The sequence below is a fragment of the Tetrao urogallus genome, assembly GCF_951394365.1.
Source record: "Tetrao urogallus genome assembly, chromosome: 1".
Taxonomy (NCBI): domain Eukaryota; kingdom Metazoa; phylum Chordata; class Aves; order Galliformes; family Phasianidae; genus Tetrao; species Tetrao urogallus.
The window spans coordinates 20,432,045-20,444,336 of NC_136813.1; positions in this window are offsets into that span (position 1 = coordinate 20,432,045).

A 12,292-nucleotide genomic window follows, 5' to 3' on the forward strand; every position below is an offset into this window, starting at 1 on the left:
GTGACTGTATCAATGTGACTGGTGGAAAGAAAGAGAGAAGAAAGAGGGCCCACTGCACAGTTTACCCAGAACCATGCTGCTTCTCACTGCAAGCAGCAAGGAGCAAAGATGGGGCTTTACAGGGGAAGAAGAACAAGAGCTGCTCCAGCCTGGGAGAATAAAATAACTTCTTCTGTAATGCACTGCAGTTGTCTTCTTAAAAGAAAGAGGAAAAGAAACAAACAAGCACAAAACATAAAAAAAAAAACAAACCAACCCACAGAACTGGAAATAGGATAAGTTAAAAGACCATTTCACTTCCAGTTCCATGAGATACTTGTGGTGATGAAGGAGGTCATTACCTACGTGATGCAACAGTGTCATTTCCATGCTATGAAATTAGTGTCTTTGGTTCCTCAGTGAAGGAAAACCATAACCAGCAGGTCAGCACAACGTGGGGACAGAAAAGGACTGCCTGCTGACTTGGCAAGCCTCAGAACTTCCCAGCTGGCACTGAAACCCCACCTGGGAATGCTTCATCATCACTGAGTCCAGCAATAGTATCCAGCATGGGTCTAGCAGGGAGGATGAGATTAGCTATGAAGAAGCTAATCTCATAGGCAGTGAGGCTGCTGGTACAGTTTACAGACATCCCCACCTCTCAGAGCTGCTGACCTCAGGAGGTGCACCGAAGCTGTTGAAGTTGCTGTTTGTGAAAGAAAAAAGGCAAAAAGAGTGGACCAGAAAACTTCAGTGGTGGGAATTCTGGGATCCCCAACCTGCAGGGCCTTCTTGCTAGTCCCAGCAAAAGATAGACAGCAGGACAGGAAAGCCAGAACTGAGCTACAACCACTGAATCAAACCCCACACTTGTCTGCACACTGCGTGGCAATGAAGACCTCATCATTATCTCTGGATGCACTCAAGGCCAGGCTGGATGGGGCTTTGGACACTCTGGTCTGGTGGGAGGTGTGCCTGCCCATGGCAGGGGGTCAGAACAGGATGGGCTTTAAGGTTCTTTCCAACCCAAGCCATGCTGTGATTCTGTTTTATTATCTATGGTTATCTGAAGAACAGTCATCCTAAGGGAAGTCTATAACACTTTACACACAACTTCTTGAGGTGAGGCTCACCCCAAAGGTCTACATCTATACTGGGTCTCTTTTAACCCTGTACTCCCCGTGGCTGTGCCCCTCCGAGCGTCTTCAGAACTGGCTCAGGAAGGCATTTCATGTTTTGTCACCAAGAGTGAGGCTGTTCTAGGCAGGGCGTCAGGGCTCAGCTCTTCCCCTGCACCCAGAGGATGCGGCGAGGAGGCCGCTGCCGCTTCCCTTCCCGAGAGCCGAATTTCCCGGGGTGTGTACGGTCAGCAATAAAAAGAGAAACGCACGATCCAAGTTAATTTTCCACCCCCGAAAGGAAATTCTGCTTCCTGTATTATGCAAGGCTGGTGCCAACAGCACTGACACAGGAGTCTATTGTCCTTTGCACAAAGCCATGGTGGGGAAGGACGCCTGAGAAAATAGTCCTTGTGCAACAGCAAGGAGCTTTTGATCTTTGAGAGAGGAAAAAAAAAAAGAAAAAAAAAAAAAGAGAAAATTGGGTGCGTGCTGAAGGCTGGGAGGGATGCAGGGTTGGTACTGGCACCCTTCACTGTGCCTCCAGTCCCACACACACACCCACGGGGCTCCAAGTGCCTGTGAGTGCCTTCCCTTTTCCACACAGAGCAATCAGCTGACTTCAGACCTGCTTCCTACGTGTGCGAGATGGCACAAAGACACTCAGGACTAAGAGCCCCTTCCTGCCTCCCAGCTCATAGCCCAGTTAAATGGGGCTTACAGAGCCTCCAGTGCTGGGAAGGAGCTCCTGGTCCCCCTGCTGGGATTGGAGACACCGTAGACTCCTCACTCTGTCCTGGGGGAACAGCTGCCACCCTCTTTGGTGCAACAACCTGGATCCCTTCAAGCTGGTGCGAAGGCCAGCTGCAAGTCCCAGTGGCTCCTCAGCAGGAAAAGATAAGTTACATCTGAAGAACCACAGTGCTTCCAAGGCACTTTGGGATGCATTTTTTCCTGTTAGAGGCTTTAAAAATATCATGCTTTTCTTTTGCTTAAGTCAGTAATAAAGGCTGGAACACTTTATTCCAACTGTAGAAGCATCATCTCGGTCCAAAAGAAGACATTTCAATAGCTTGGTTCATTCAGTGCTGCCACTTCTTTCTCCTCATGCTCTCTCTTGATAAATCATTCTTAAAGAGTTAATCTTTCCTTAAAAGAGCTCTTAAAAGAACGTTTCATATTCTCAAAATAGTTCTTATAAACTTTCTTATTAGTTCTTATAAAGGCGAGTTCCTGCCTTTCTTAATGGGGCACCGAACCCATTTCCAAGGGAAGTCCACATCCAGCAGGAGCAGCGGGGTCAGGCTCTCGCTCTGGCTGTTTTCTGGCAGCTCTGCCTGCAGGATGAAGATGCTTTGAGACTAAGTATAAATGATGTCTCATTATGAGAAAATGCAAAACCTTTTCTTTAAATGTTTGCCATCAAAAAGAAAACCTAGTGTTACTCTTCAAATGTGTACGCAGGATGATGTAAAGGCATTTTAGGGAAAGAGGATATGTGGAAATTTCAAGAATAACTATATAAAAATAGAAATGTATTTCATGTCCAAGAGCAGGTTTCGTTTAAGAAACCCTTAAATCTTGCTCAATGTTTTTGCCTCCTTTGTTGCGAAAAAAAAAGAAAATAGAACAAAAACCCCACAGCAGAACACTCTTGCCTGGCTTCGCAGTGGCTTGCAAGGTGCTCTCTGCTGAATACAACTGGTTGCAAACAGTGCTGAAGACACCAGTGGCCCTCCAACACCACAGTTGTCTTCACACACCTTTACTCCCCACTGCCAAGACTCAGATTTGGCTCTGCTGCTCCAAACACAGTGCCTGACCCCAGCCTATGGGATCCATTTCAGCCCAGCCCCAGCAGTCAGCAGGCAGCTCAGCTCCCAGGCTCCTTCCAAGCAGGAAAAGCTGTGCTCCTGCCCCTGTTACGGCCCGCCCTTCCCCCAGCCCTTAGATGTGAGCAATTCAAGTTTATCTCCCACAGACTCTGCCACAGACTCCTGTTATCTGGAATGAGCCCCAGAGGCACAAATCCTTAAAGGCATTGAAGTGCCTAACTCCCATCAGAATGAGGGATGTCGTTGTCTAAACACCTCTGATAATCACAGAGTTGCTCACGATTTGTGTAGCAGAGAGCACGTCAGTACCTGCAGGCTGACACAGGCAGGGGTTCTTTGGTTGTTACCGCTGTTGCTGATTCTGCTATCACTCAGCATCCGTGCTATGGGGTACCCGAGCATCCAGGAGCTGGGATTCCGCTGAAAGACTGCATTCAGCTGCCTTGTGCTTTGAGTGACGCCAGAAGCAGATTCGTCACGTTAAAGGCATGCTTCTGCTGCCCCTTCGATGATGGCTGATCACTGGGTATCACACGATCCACACTAAAACCTCTATCACCCAGCTATGGAAAAAAACACTCAGCCAATCTTGGGTCCCCACTGAGAATGGGTTGGGAACAGGAAGGATGCTGTCCTCGCACCCAGCTATGTTGGTACATGTCTGAACTTCTTGTGGCAAAACACAAAGTATGCTTTTGAATTTAGAAATGTGGGAAATGGCTCTCCTCTGCTGGATGCAGCCAGCAACAAAGTTAGGATGTCTATCATTTGGGTGAGATGGATGAGGATTATTATGAGAGGAAATAGGCACAGCCCTACGGGATAGGATACACCAAACGAGCACCTAAAAATAAACTCTTTGTTTTTCCTGTTCCGTGAAAGCTATTGTTGAAGTTGCCACAGAAATATTTCATAACCATGAAACAAAAAAAGCCACCAGGGAGGTAATCTCTCCTTTACCTGTGATTTCTCAGTACAGTACAAACTATGTAACATTTTCAGTGCACTTGAAGAAGTCAGTGCTCCTGGATGGGGAACAATTTGTAGGAGTTTATCATCATTATCACTCCAAAAAAAACCAAAACCCATCATCACTATTGACAGATACAACTCAAACACTGTAAAGCAGCATCTGGCTGAAGTTGTCAGTCATCTGCTTTGTGGGCGGTACATTTGCAGAAGTGTTTTAATTTGAGAGGTCCTATCCATTTGAAATAATCTGCCCAATTACACACAGTATGAGTGACAGTGTCAGAAAATGAATTGTCTTGGTCAGGTCATCAGAATGAATCCTTCCACAGACAGACACGTCATTCAGTCCCTTTCAGTATACAGAAGGATCAGGAGTGTTAGAAATGTAGTGCTATGACCACAGGAACGAAGGAAACCTGGTTTCCTATGTAACTTGAGGTTTCTGTGTTTGAGAAAGTGTGAGATCTGTGCAGTGCTCTTCCCGTGGGTGAGCAATCATAAGGCATTTAAATGCCTAGTGAGCCCAGGAGCTCGCTGATGACTAATGAGGTATGAGTTCACACTGAAGTCTTTCCCTTGGTTGTTTCTCGTATGGGTTCTCTTTGCTCTGCCTGGCCCTGATTTTCATGAAATCTGCAGAAAGACAATTAGCCTTAAAACGAATTCCTTTATATCAGCTAAACTGATTCCAAGGGGCTTTTTTGATGAAAACCATGTAGGTACACATAGGTGCTCACATACTTTAATTTCTTTAGAAAACTGCTATTTGCATACACTTATTGCTGTTCCTGCTCTTTCTAAAGAAAAACTGTAGCAAAACCTTATTCCTTTTCTTAAGAGAAATTCTTCTCATTTCCAACCTAAGTGAAATGCCAATTCTGTGGGCACTATGAAGAGAAGAGCAGAATATTGCATGGTTAAGAAAAAACAAAATGCACAATTATTTCAGAAGACCAAATTCAGAGAAAGGCAGCTGAAAGTTTCCAACCATCAAAATTGCACATTGTCTCAGAAAACAGTTGCACAATTGACACAATGTGCAAAAATGACACAATTTCACTATGATCTATTCAAAAACAAATGTGTACATCTAAAAGTGAATGTTTAGTTTTACGCTTCACAGGAAATGTACCCACCTCTGTTTCTGTTCTCCCACCCATGCATCCTAAAGCTCTGTCCAAAAATTAATAGATGAAAATTCGCAGCATTTATGTGAGAGAAACTCGCCCTGTTCTGAACCCATCTCTTCCACTGTGAGAACTACTGAGGGCATGGGAAGTCTTTACCAGCCTGCCTGTCCAGGATGGAAAACCTTGAAGGCCTGTGATGTGAAGCATTTCTCCCCTGAACCTTGCTGAGGAGACAAATGCTTACTTATTCATATCTTTTCAATGGCCCCACCATTTTTGACAAGACACTGCACCACTGAGTGACATGGTTTAATGGCATGGTGGGGATGGCTTGGTAGTCAGACTAGATGATCTTAATGGTCTCTTCCAACCATAATGATTCTGTGGTTCAATGATTTTTGGCGTACACGCAGGGTTCAATTTTGTTGCCAAACACAAGTGTCTGATCTCACCTGTGACAACCTGGGGCATGGGAGTCATTCACTCAGGGATAATGCAGGTAAAGGATGCCCAGTCCCTCAATTGCAACATCCAGAGCATTGTCTGTAGGCCAGTGCCTGGGCAATGGAATGGTCCCTCAGGCTTTCTTAGTAACATATCTCAAGAAGCTGCATCTTCTCTTCTGGCTAATGTTAGAGATAAGACACTGATGAGTTCTTTTGAAATTTGTTGTGTTTTAATACCACTTAATACCTGATACTTTCTTAGGAATTTACTTTCAAAGGCATTTTTAGGCGTAGATTTAGATGAAGTCCTTGTAATGATGTTTTTCTATGGCATACATGGCCTAGAGAGAGCCAAAAGGAAACACAAATCACAGAGACCAAAGTGGGCTTTGGTTCACCTGTCTGAAAACCATCATCGCAGCAGTGGGTGCAGATAGACCTGGACCCACAGCAGAACTATCATTAACTTTTAAATTGGAAGTACTGAGGGGTTGCTGAGTTTAGGTGACTGAAAAAGGCATCCTGGATCTGGAAACAGTGTAGTAGTGTCACTGAAGCTGTTTCAGAGCAAAGGCACTCCACTGCAAACTGCCACAAGTGCTACTTGGTACAGCTTGACATGAAACACCGATAAAGTTCATCACTATACCATTATACTGTACCATAATACCTAAGGTATTCCCAAACATGTGGCTATGGTGGTTGCCTATATGTCATCTTTACACCTATAAATTGACTGAGGAGTATATCTTGTTTTGTTTGCTTTTTTCCCATTTAACACTATTCCAGGTTTGGGCAGTCTTTTGTTAATTCTAAGAGTACTCAGCTTTTCAGAAAAAGGAAGAGATTATGAGAATTTCTTGTATGGCTATTACAGTTCTTTTTTCACTTGGTGAAAAGTAGGCTAAGCTGCTTTTATGTTTATTCTCCCTTGATTCATTTGGCTTGCCTGCTTGAGCGGAGAATGTGTGTGTGTGTTCTTCTGGCTGAAATATGGAAATTAAAATTATTCTGTGGTTTACTGTTCCCAGAATGAAAATTAACTCACAGGCAGTAGCTTGAGGAATTGCGGCCGAAGAACTGATCTTCTGTGCTTCCCTTATTTGTCATCAGTAGTTTTTCTTTATTCTACTTTGGACAATATTGCAGAAAACTCGTCTGAACAGAACATAACACACACTCAGATGTCACAGTCACTTTGGTCGCCTCTCTTTGTCATTGTGTTTACAACTTCCTTTTATTTAAGAGAACAGAAACCTGATGATGTTTCCTCATTCACTACTACCAAGGCTTTTAAGTATTTCCCCATAAGTTAATCCTCACCTGCGCCTTTCTTGTGATTTTGTTTTGCACGCTTCAATTACGATCAGAAAAGTTACAGCATTCGGTATGGTATTTCATTTTCAGCTGGCATTCTTTAAGAGCATTCTTCCCACAGCCTCTCTCTCCCCCTCATGTTCTCAAGGACTCATCTGGTTTAATGCGAATTTGCAAGCCAGGAGATGGTTGATCTGACAGAGCATTTCACTTTTCTCTCACAAGTGACCATAACCCCTTTGGTTACATTTTCATCTTATTTTTTCATAATCTTTTTTTTTTTTTTTCCCCACAGTGCTTTGGTTTTTTATTATTTATACATGGAGACTTTTATCTGCTTCTTTACATAAAAGGGGTGATGTCTGCTCTCATTTGTCTTTTTCCTTTGACACTGCTCTTAGTTATCTAGTCCTAAGTTCTATCTACCTACAAACCATAAGTAGGTTTTGCAGGGTCAAATCTATTCAAGTCAGCTGAAAGTGACATGAGTGACCTGGCATCTTCCCTTTTTATTTTATTTTTTATTTTTATTTTTTGTCTTTTCTTTTTTGAAAGGAAATCAGAGAATAAGAAAATAAAATAACTATGTAATACAGAATGTCTGTCATAGAACAAAATATAGAGCGCATATCATCTGGGTAAAGCATTGTAAGTACAGATTCATTTTTTGCTCAGTCTCTCTTTCAAATTGCTGCAATTACAGAAGAAAAGTGTCCAGGTCGTAAATCTCTTCACCCTTTTAAATGTTAATGGCTTAAATCATTAAAACTTAAAAAATTTTTGAATAGCTTTACAAAGTACTTCCTTAAACTTATGACACAGCCACTGTTCCAGAACATAGCAATACATCATTTTAAGCTTCTCTGCCTGGTGTTTTCAGCTACTAATTAAAAAAGAAAACATGAAGTATGTTGACAGACAGCAGTAGCTCTGGACACAAAGGCAGAAAAACAATAGTAGCATGATTGCTATGGAAATGGAAGTAGTCATTAACTAATCACAGGGAAAGATAAGACTGACATCAGATTCACAGAACACAAGAAAAACTAATGCTGTAGAAACAGGAAAGATGTGAAAAACAGTTCCATAAAAATCAACAGAAAAATGCTCTGATGTTTGTATTAGGCCTGCATTTTCTCTCCTCTCTTCTATTTATGTTATCTCCCCCTCCTACTTTTTAATCCCTAATTAACTAAATATTAATTAAAGCAATGGATCACAAGTGGATTTTCCTTTGAGTCTATGGATTTCACTGGAGTAGCTGAGAGATTCTCCGAACAAAGAAAGTGCCTTCACAGAGAAGGAAACAGTCATTAAATGACGGGCTTAAGGATGCTTCAGGATCTTGCCAATGATCGAGGTGTTCTATGTCAAATGCTCATCCAGGAAAGATACAAATACCCTAAAACTTGCTGTCAGATACAAAAAATGTTAGAGAAATAGATCTGAGAACACCTTCTGAAGGAGAACAATGTCATTATTAACTTTCACATGCTTCAAAAATAAAGACAGGAAGAAGGCTGAACTCAAATCAGTGTGTGATTTGCCTCTCACAAGGGAGAGAAATCATCACTAATGCGGAGATTATGGTCAGTATCATTCTTGAACCTCAAGAAATGTAAGATCACAAATCCAAACTTCAGATTGGATACTATGAGAATACAGAGAAAAGTGATACCTTGCCAAACAGTGTTAATGTGGTGAGGGAATAGATGCACCCATCAGAGCCAGAATTTCCACAGAAGAGTAACTGATGGTGTTGGAAACCGACCTTCAGAAAGTATCGCGTTCTGAAATTCAAGACTTTTGGAGACTGTGATGCAAGCTGCCTACAAAATTACGCAACAAAACCGTCTCTGACAGTCTGTAAATACTGTAGTTTCTTCATAACTTCTTGAGCAGCAGCAGCAGGGGATACAGAGATGACAGTAATGTCAGGAGGCAAGACTGCAATATGAGGAAGGCCAGTCCCTGACTGTAAAACACAGAGACTTTAGTGGTAGGAAATGTTGAGCTAATGAGGAAGAAACTTGAGCTCAGCCCACACAGTTACTGTAGAACTGCCCTTCCCATTCCTGCTAGCAAAAGCCGTACCTTCTTCATCTTAGACTTTCAGACAAGAAAAATCAAACAAAGCAAACCAAAATACAATCAGACTGTAAATGAGTGCACGGGTTTATCAGGTGAATGCAGAGGGTTTTGTTTCCCCAGTATCTGGTACACAGTATGCACTGATGCCACATCATAGGTGAGATGCAATATTCTCTCCTGTAACATGGCTGCAAAAGCCCAACACTCTTCTAACCTTTCTGGAAGCCCTTTTGTCTTTTGTCCTGTATTGCTGGTCTAAAGGGAGAGTGGAAAAATTCCAATTACATGTAAAATGCATGTTTGGGAGGGGAAAATGGGGAAAATATTCTGAAGAAGTCACGGTATCTCCTGCTTAAAATTTCTGCCATCATTGTAACTATTATTATGTATTATTCTGTGCGGCTTCATTCTCTGCTTCACTTCCTTTAGATAACGTATCTTACCATACTAGGTCTACCTTACTATTTCATTTTTGCCTATCTGTGTGCTCTGTAATACATGCAAAATGATGTGAAATTTCAATAAACACTTCGGAAGACCTTTAGTGAGCCTCTCTTTTCTTACCTTTACTTGCTGAAACCCATCCATGTGAAATATACCGGAGCAGCGCTGTGAATCACAGAATGGCCTGGATTGAAAAGGACCTCAAAGATCATCTAGTTCCAACCCCCTGCTATGTGCAAGCTCTCCAACCACCAGACCACGCTGCCCAGAGCCACATCCAGCCTGGCCTTGAATGCCTCCAGGGATGGGGCATCCACAACCTCCTTGGGCAACCTGTTCCAGTGTGTCACCACTCTCCAGGTGAAAAACTTCCTCCTTATATCTAACTTAAACCTCCCCTGTCTCAGTTTAAAACCATTCCCCTGTGTCCTATCACTATCCACGCTCATAAACAGCCGTTCCCCCTCCTGTTTATATGCTCCCTTCAAATATTGGAGGGCTACAATGAGGTCTCCTTGGAGCCTTCTCTTCTCCAAGCTAGACAAGCCCAGTTCCCTCAACCTTTCTTATAGCAGAGCTACTCCAGCCCTCTGATCATCTTAGTGGCCCTCCTCTGGACCCACTCCAAGAGCTCCATGTCCATGTGAAATGTAGGTAGTAACTCTAGCTTACCAGGGAAATGTTTATTTTTCACACAGAAAGTAAAGATACAATCTACTTAGCAGCCTGATCTGAAGTATTAATATAGAATTCCATATGATTTTTTTCTGCTTGCACACTTCTACCTTGTGACAAAGACTCCTAAGAGTGACACAAGCTGAAAAGCCCATACTACGGTTCTTGTCTTAGTTTGAAAGCACACTTCCTTAGTTCGAAAGGTGCTAAGAATTTACATTGTTAAGTTAATGGGAGGTACAAATGTTCTGCATCCTTTGGAATAACAGGACATGGTTGCCCACTTGGTTGTCTGGTTTTAGACATCTATGGCTGAAGCAGTTTTACAAAGTATATCTCACAGGGTCAGGACTCCCAAGAAGGTAAGCCAAAAGGAAGTGGCAGCTGAAGTAAGAGGTAGGATATAGCCTCAGAATAAAAGGGATCAGCACAGCATATTTTTAGACGCTTGGGAATGAGGTCCAAAAAGAATAAAACTGTGCAATCAAGGACACTGCTTCCCCTTTCAATCACACACACACTCTCTATATTGTATCTAATCACTCACAGTTATGGAGTCATTTCCTTAGGAGTTCTAAGGGAATCACTCTGGGATTCCAAAAGGTGTAAGCAATGCATTAATTTCATTCTGTAGAAACTGACATCGGAAGTCCCTGACCAAAATGTTCAGCATTTAGAGTATGGTATCATTCTTCCAGTCCCTTTGCAGTTTTACACCTGGTACAAAAAGGATGCACATTAGCTTAGAAAATAAAGAGAACAGAAATTAAATTGGCCCTAAACTGATAATGAAACCTTCCATGACTTTGCTGTCACGCTTAGTTTAAACACAAGTAAAAGGAATCTTGGCTAATCTCTTGTTTCTGAGAAAAGGACTGTGCAAGGAAGAGTGGGTGGCTGAATAAGATCCCACAAAATACCCAGCGTTTGTGACATATAAGGCAAATGCATTGAAATGTGAAATGAAAACTCTGTGTGTTATCACTGAGTCACACATTAAGATGTGTTCTGTTGACACAGAACATTAAAAATATCAAAAGGATGATATAATGCCAAGAAAGCCCTTATAGAAGCAGCAGAATGTAAGAAACTTTAAAATGATTGTGCATAAAGAGTGACATCATGCAACATCCCCACGATCTGGCACTTACGCTGTCACTAGGACACTTAGAACAACAAGTAAAGCCATTTTAAGTCAACCACTTGTTGGCTGAAGCACAGCAACCAGATATCTTTGTATTTCTAATCAGCATTAATATTCAAAACTCCTCTTTGCTTGAAAAAATCAGTTCAGTTTTACATGGCTGAGCTCTGAGTGTGATAATGCAAACTAGACAAATGCTACAACACAGGCATTGCAGCAATAGGTGTATATGCATACATTAACATATAGAAGGAGACAAAATGATTGTTATTTCATTTTAGAAGTCACTATGCTCTGGGGCACAATTATCAGGCAATAAATTCCCACATGCTACTGAAGATTAGAGATTAGTGTTTGCCAGGCAGAGAGTAGAAAAGCATTTACACCTAATAAAATACGATTGATTAGCTGTTTAAATAATAGGAAATGTCAGTCAGGGTCCACAAAAGGCTATGAATAATAACTAAACCCATCACCAATAAATGGACACATGCTTAAAAAAAGTCAAATACTAAACATCTAAAAGAGCATTAGATGTCTGTCAGGTAATACAAGAAAGAGGGATGCATACATAAATGATGAAAACCACAGTGAGATGTCGAAACAACAGTGAGTGGCAGAAATGTACTGCAGTGCAGTAGCACTTGTGTCTCTCCAGCCTGTGCATCTACTCTGATTGATTCTGATTGGGCTATCTCATTCCCTTTTCCCTTTATATTTCTCTAGCTTTACGTTTCAGAGAGGATGAAGCAAATACTCGGCACCTGCAAAAAGACCAAGAAGAGACAAACAGCAAAATTGCCAACGGGTTTCATGATCAGGTCTTTTACTAAACACCTTCAATCTGAAAAATTTAAGTTGCGTTGCTCAAAATGGAAACTATGTTATGAAAACATGTCTTCTCCAAGCCTAAAATGAAGTGCAACATAAGTTATTGTTTTTCTGGAGTACTTGAACTTATCAGTTCCACCAGGCACAACCTCTTCCCAAAGCACTCGGCATCTGTCAAGAGCGCTATTGCCTTACAAGGTGTAAAATCAGTAAGTATAGAGATGTTGTATAGTATTGTATGATCAATAAGCATACAGAGAAGTTTGGCTGATAAGATTATCACCTTGGAAAACATAATCAGAGATCAATG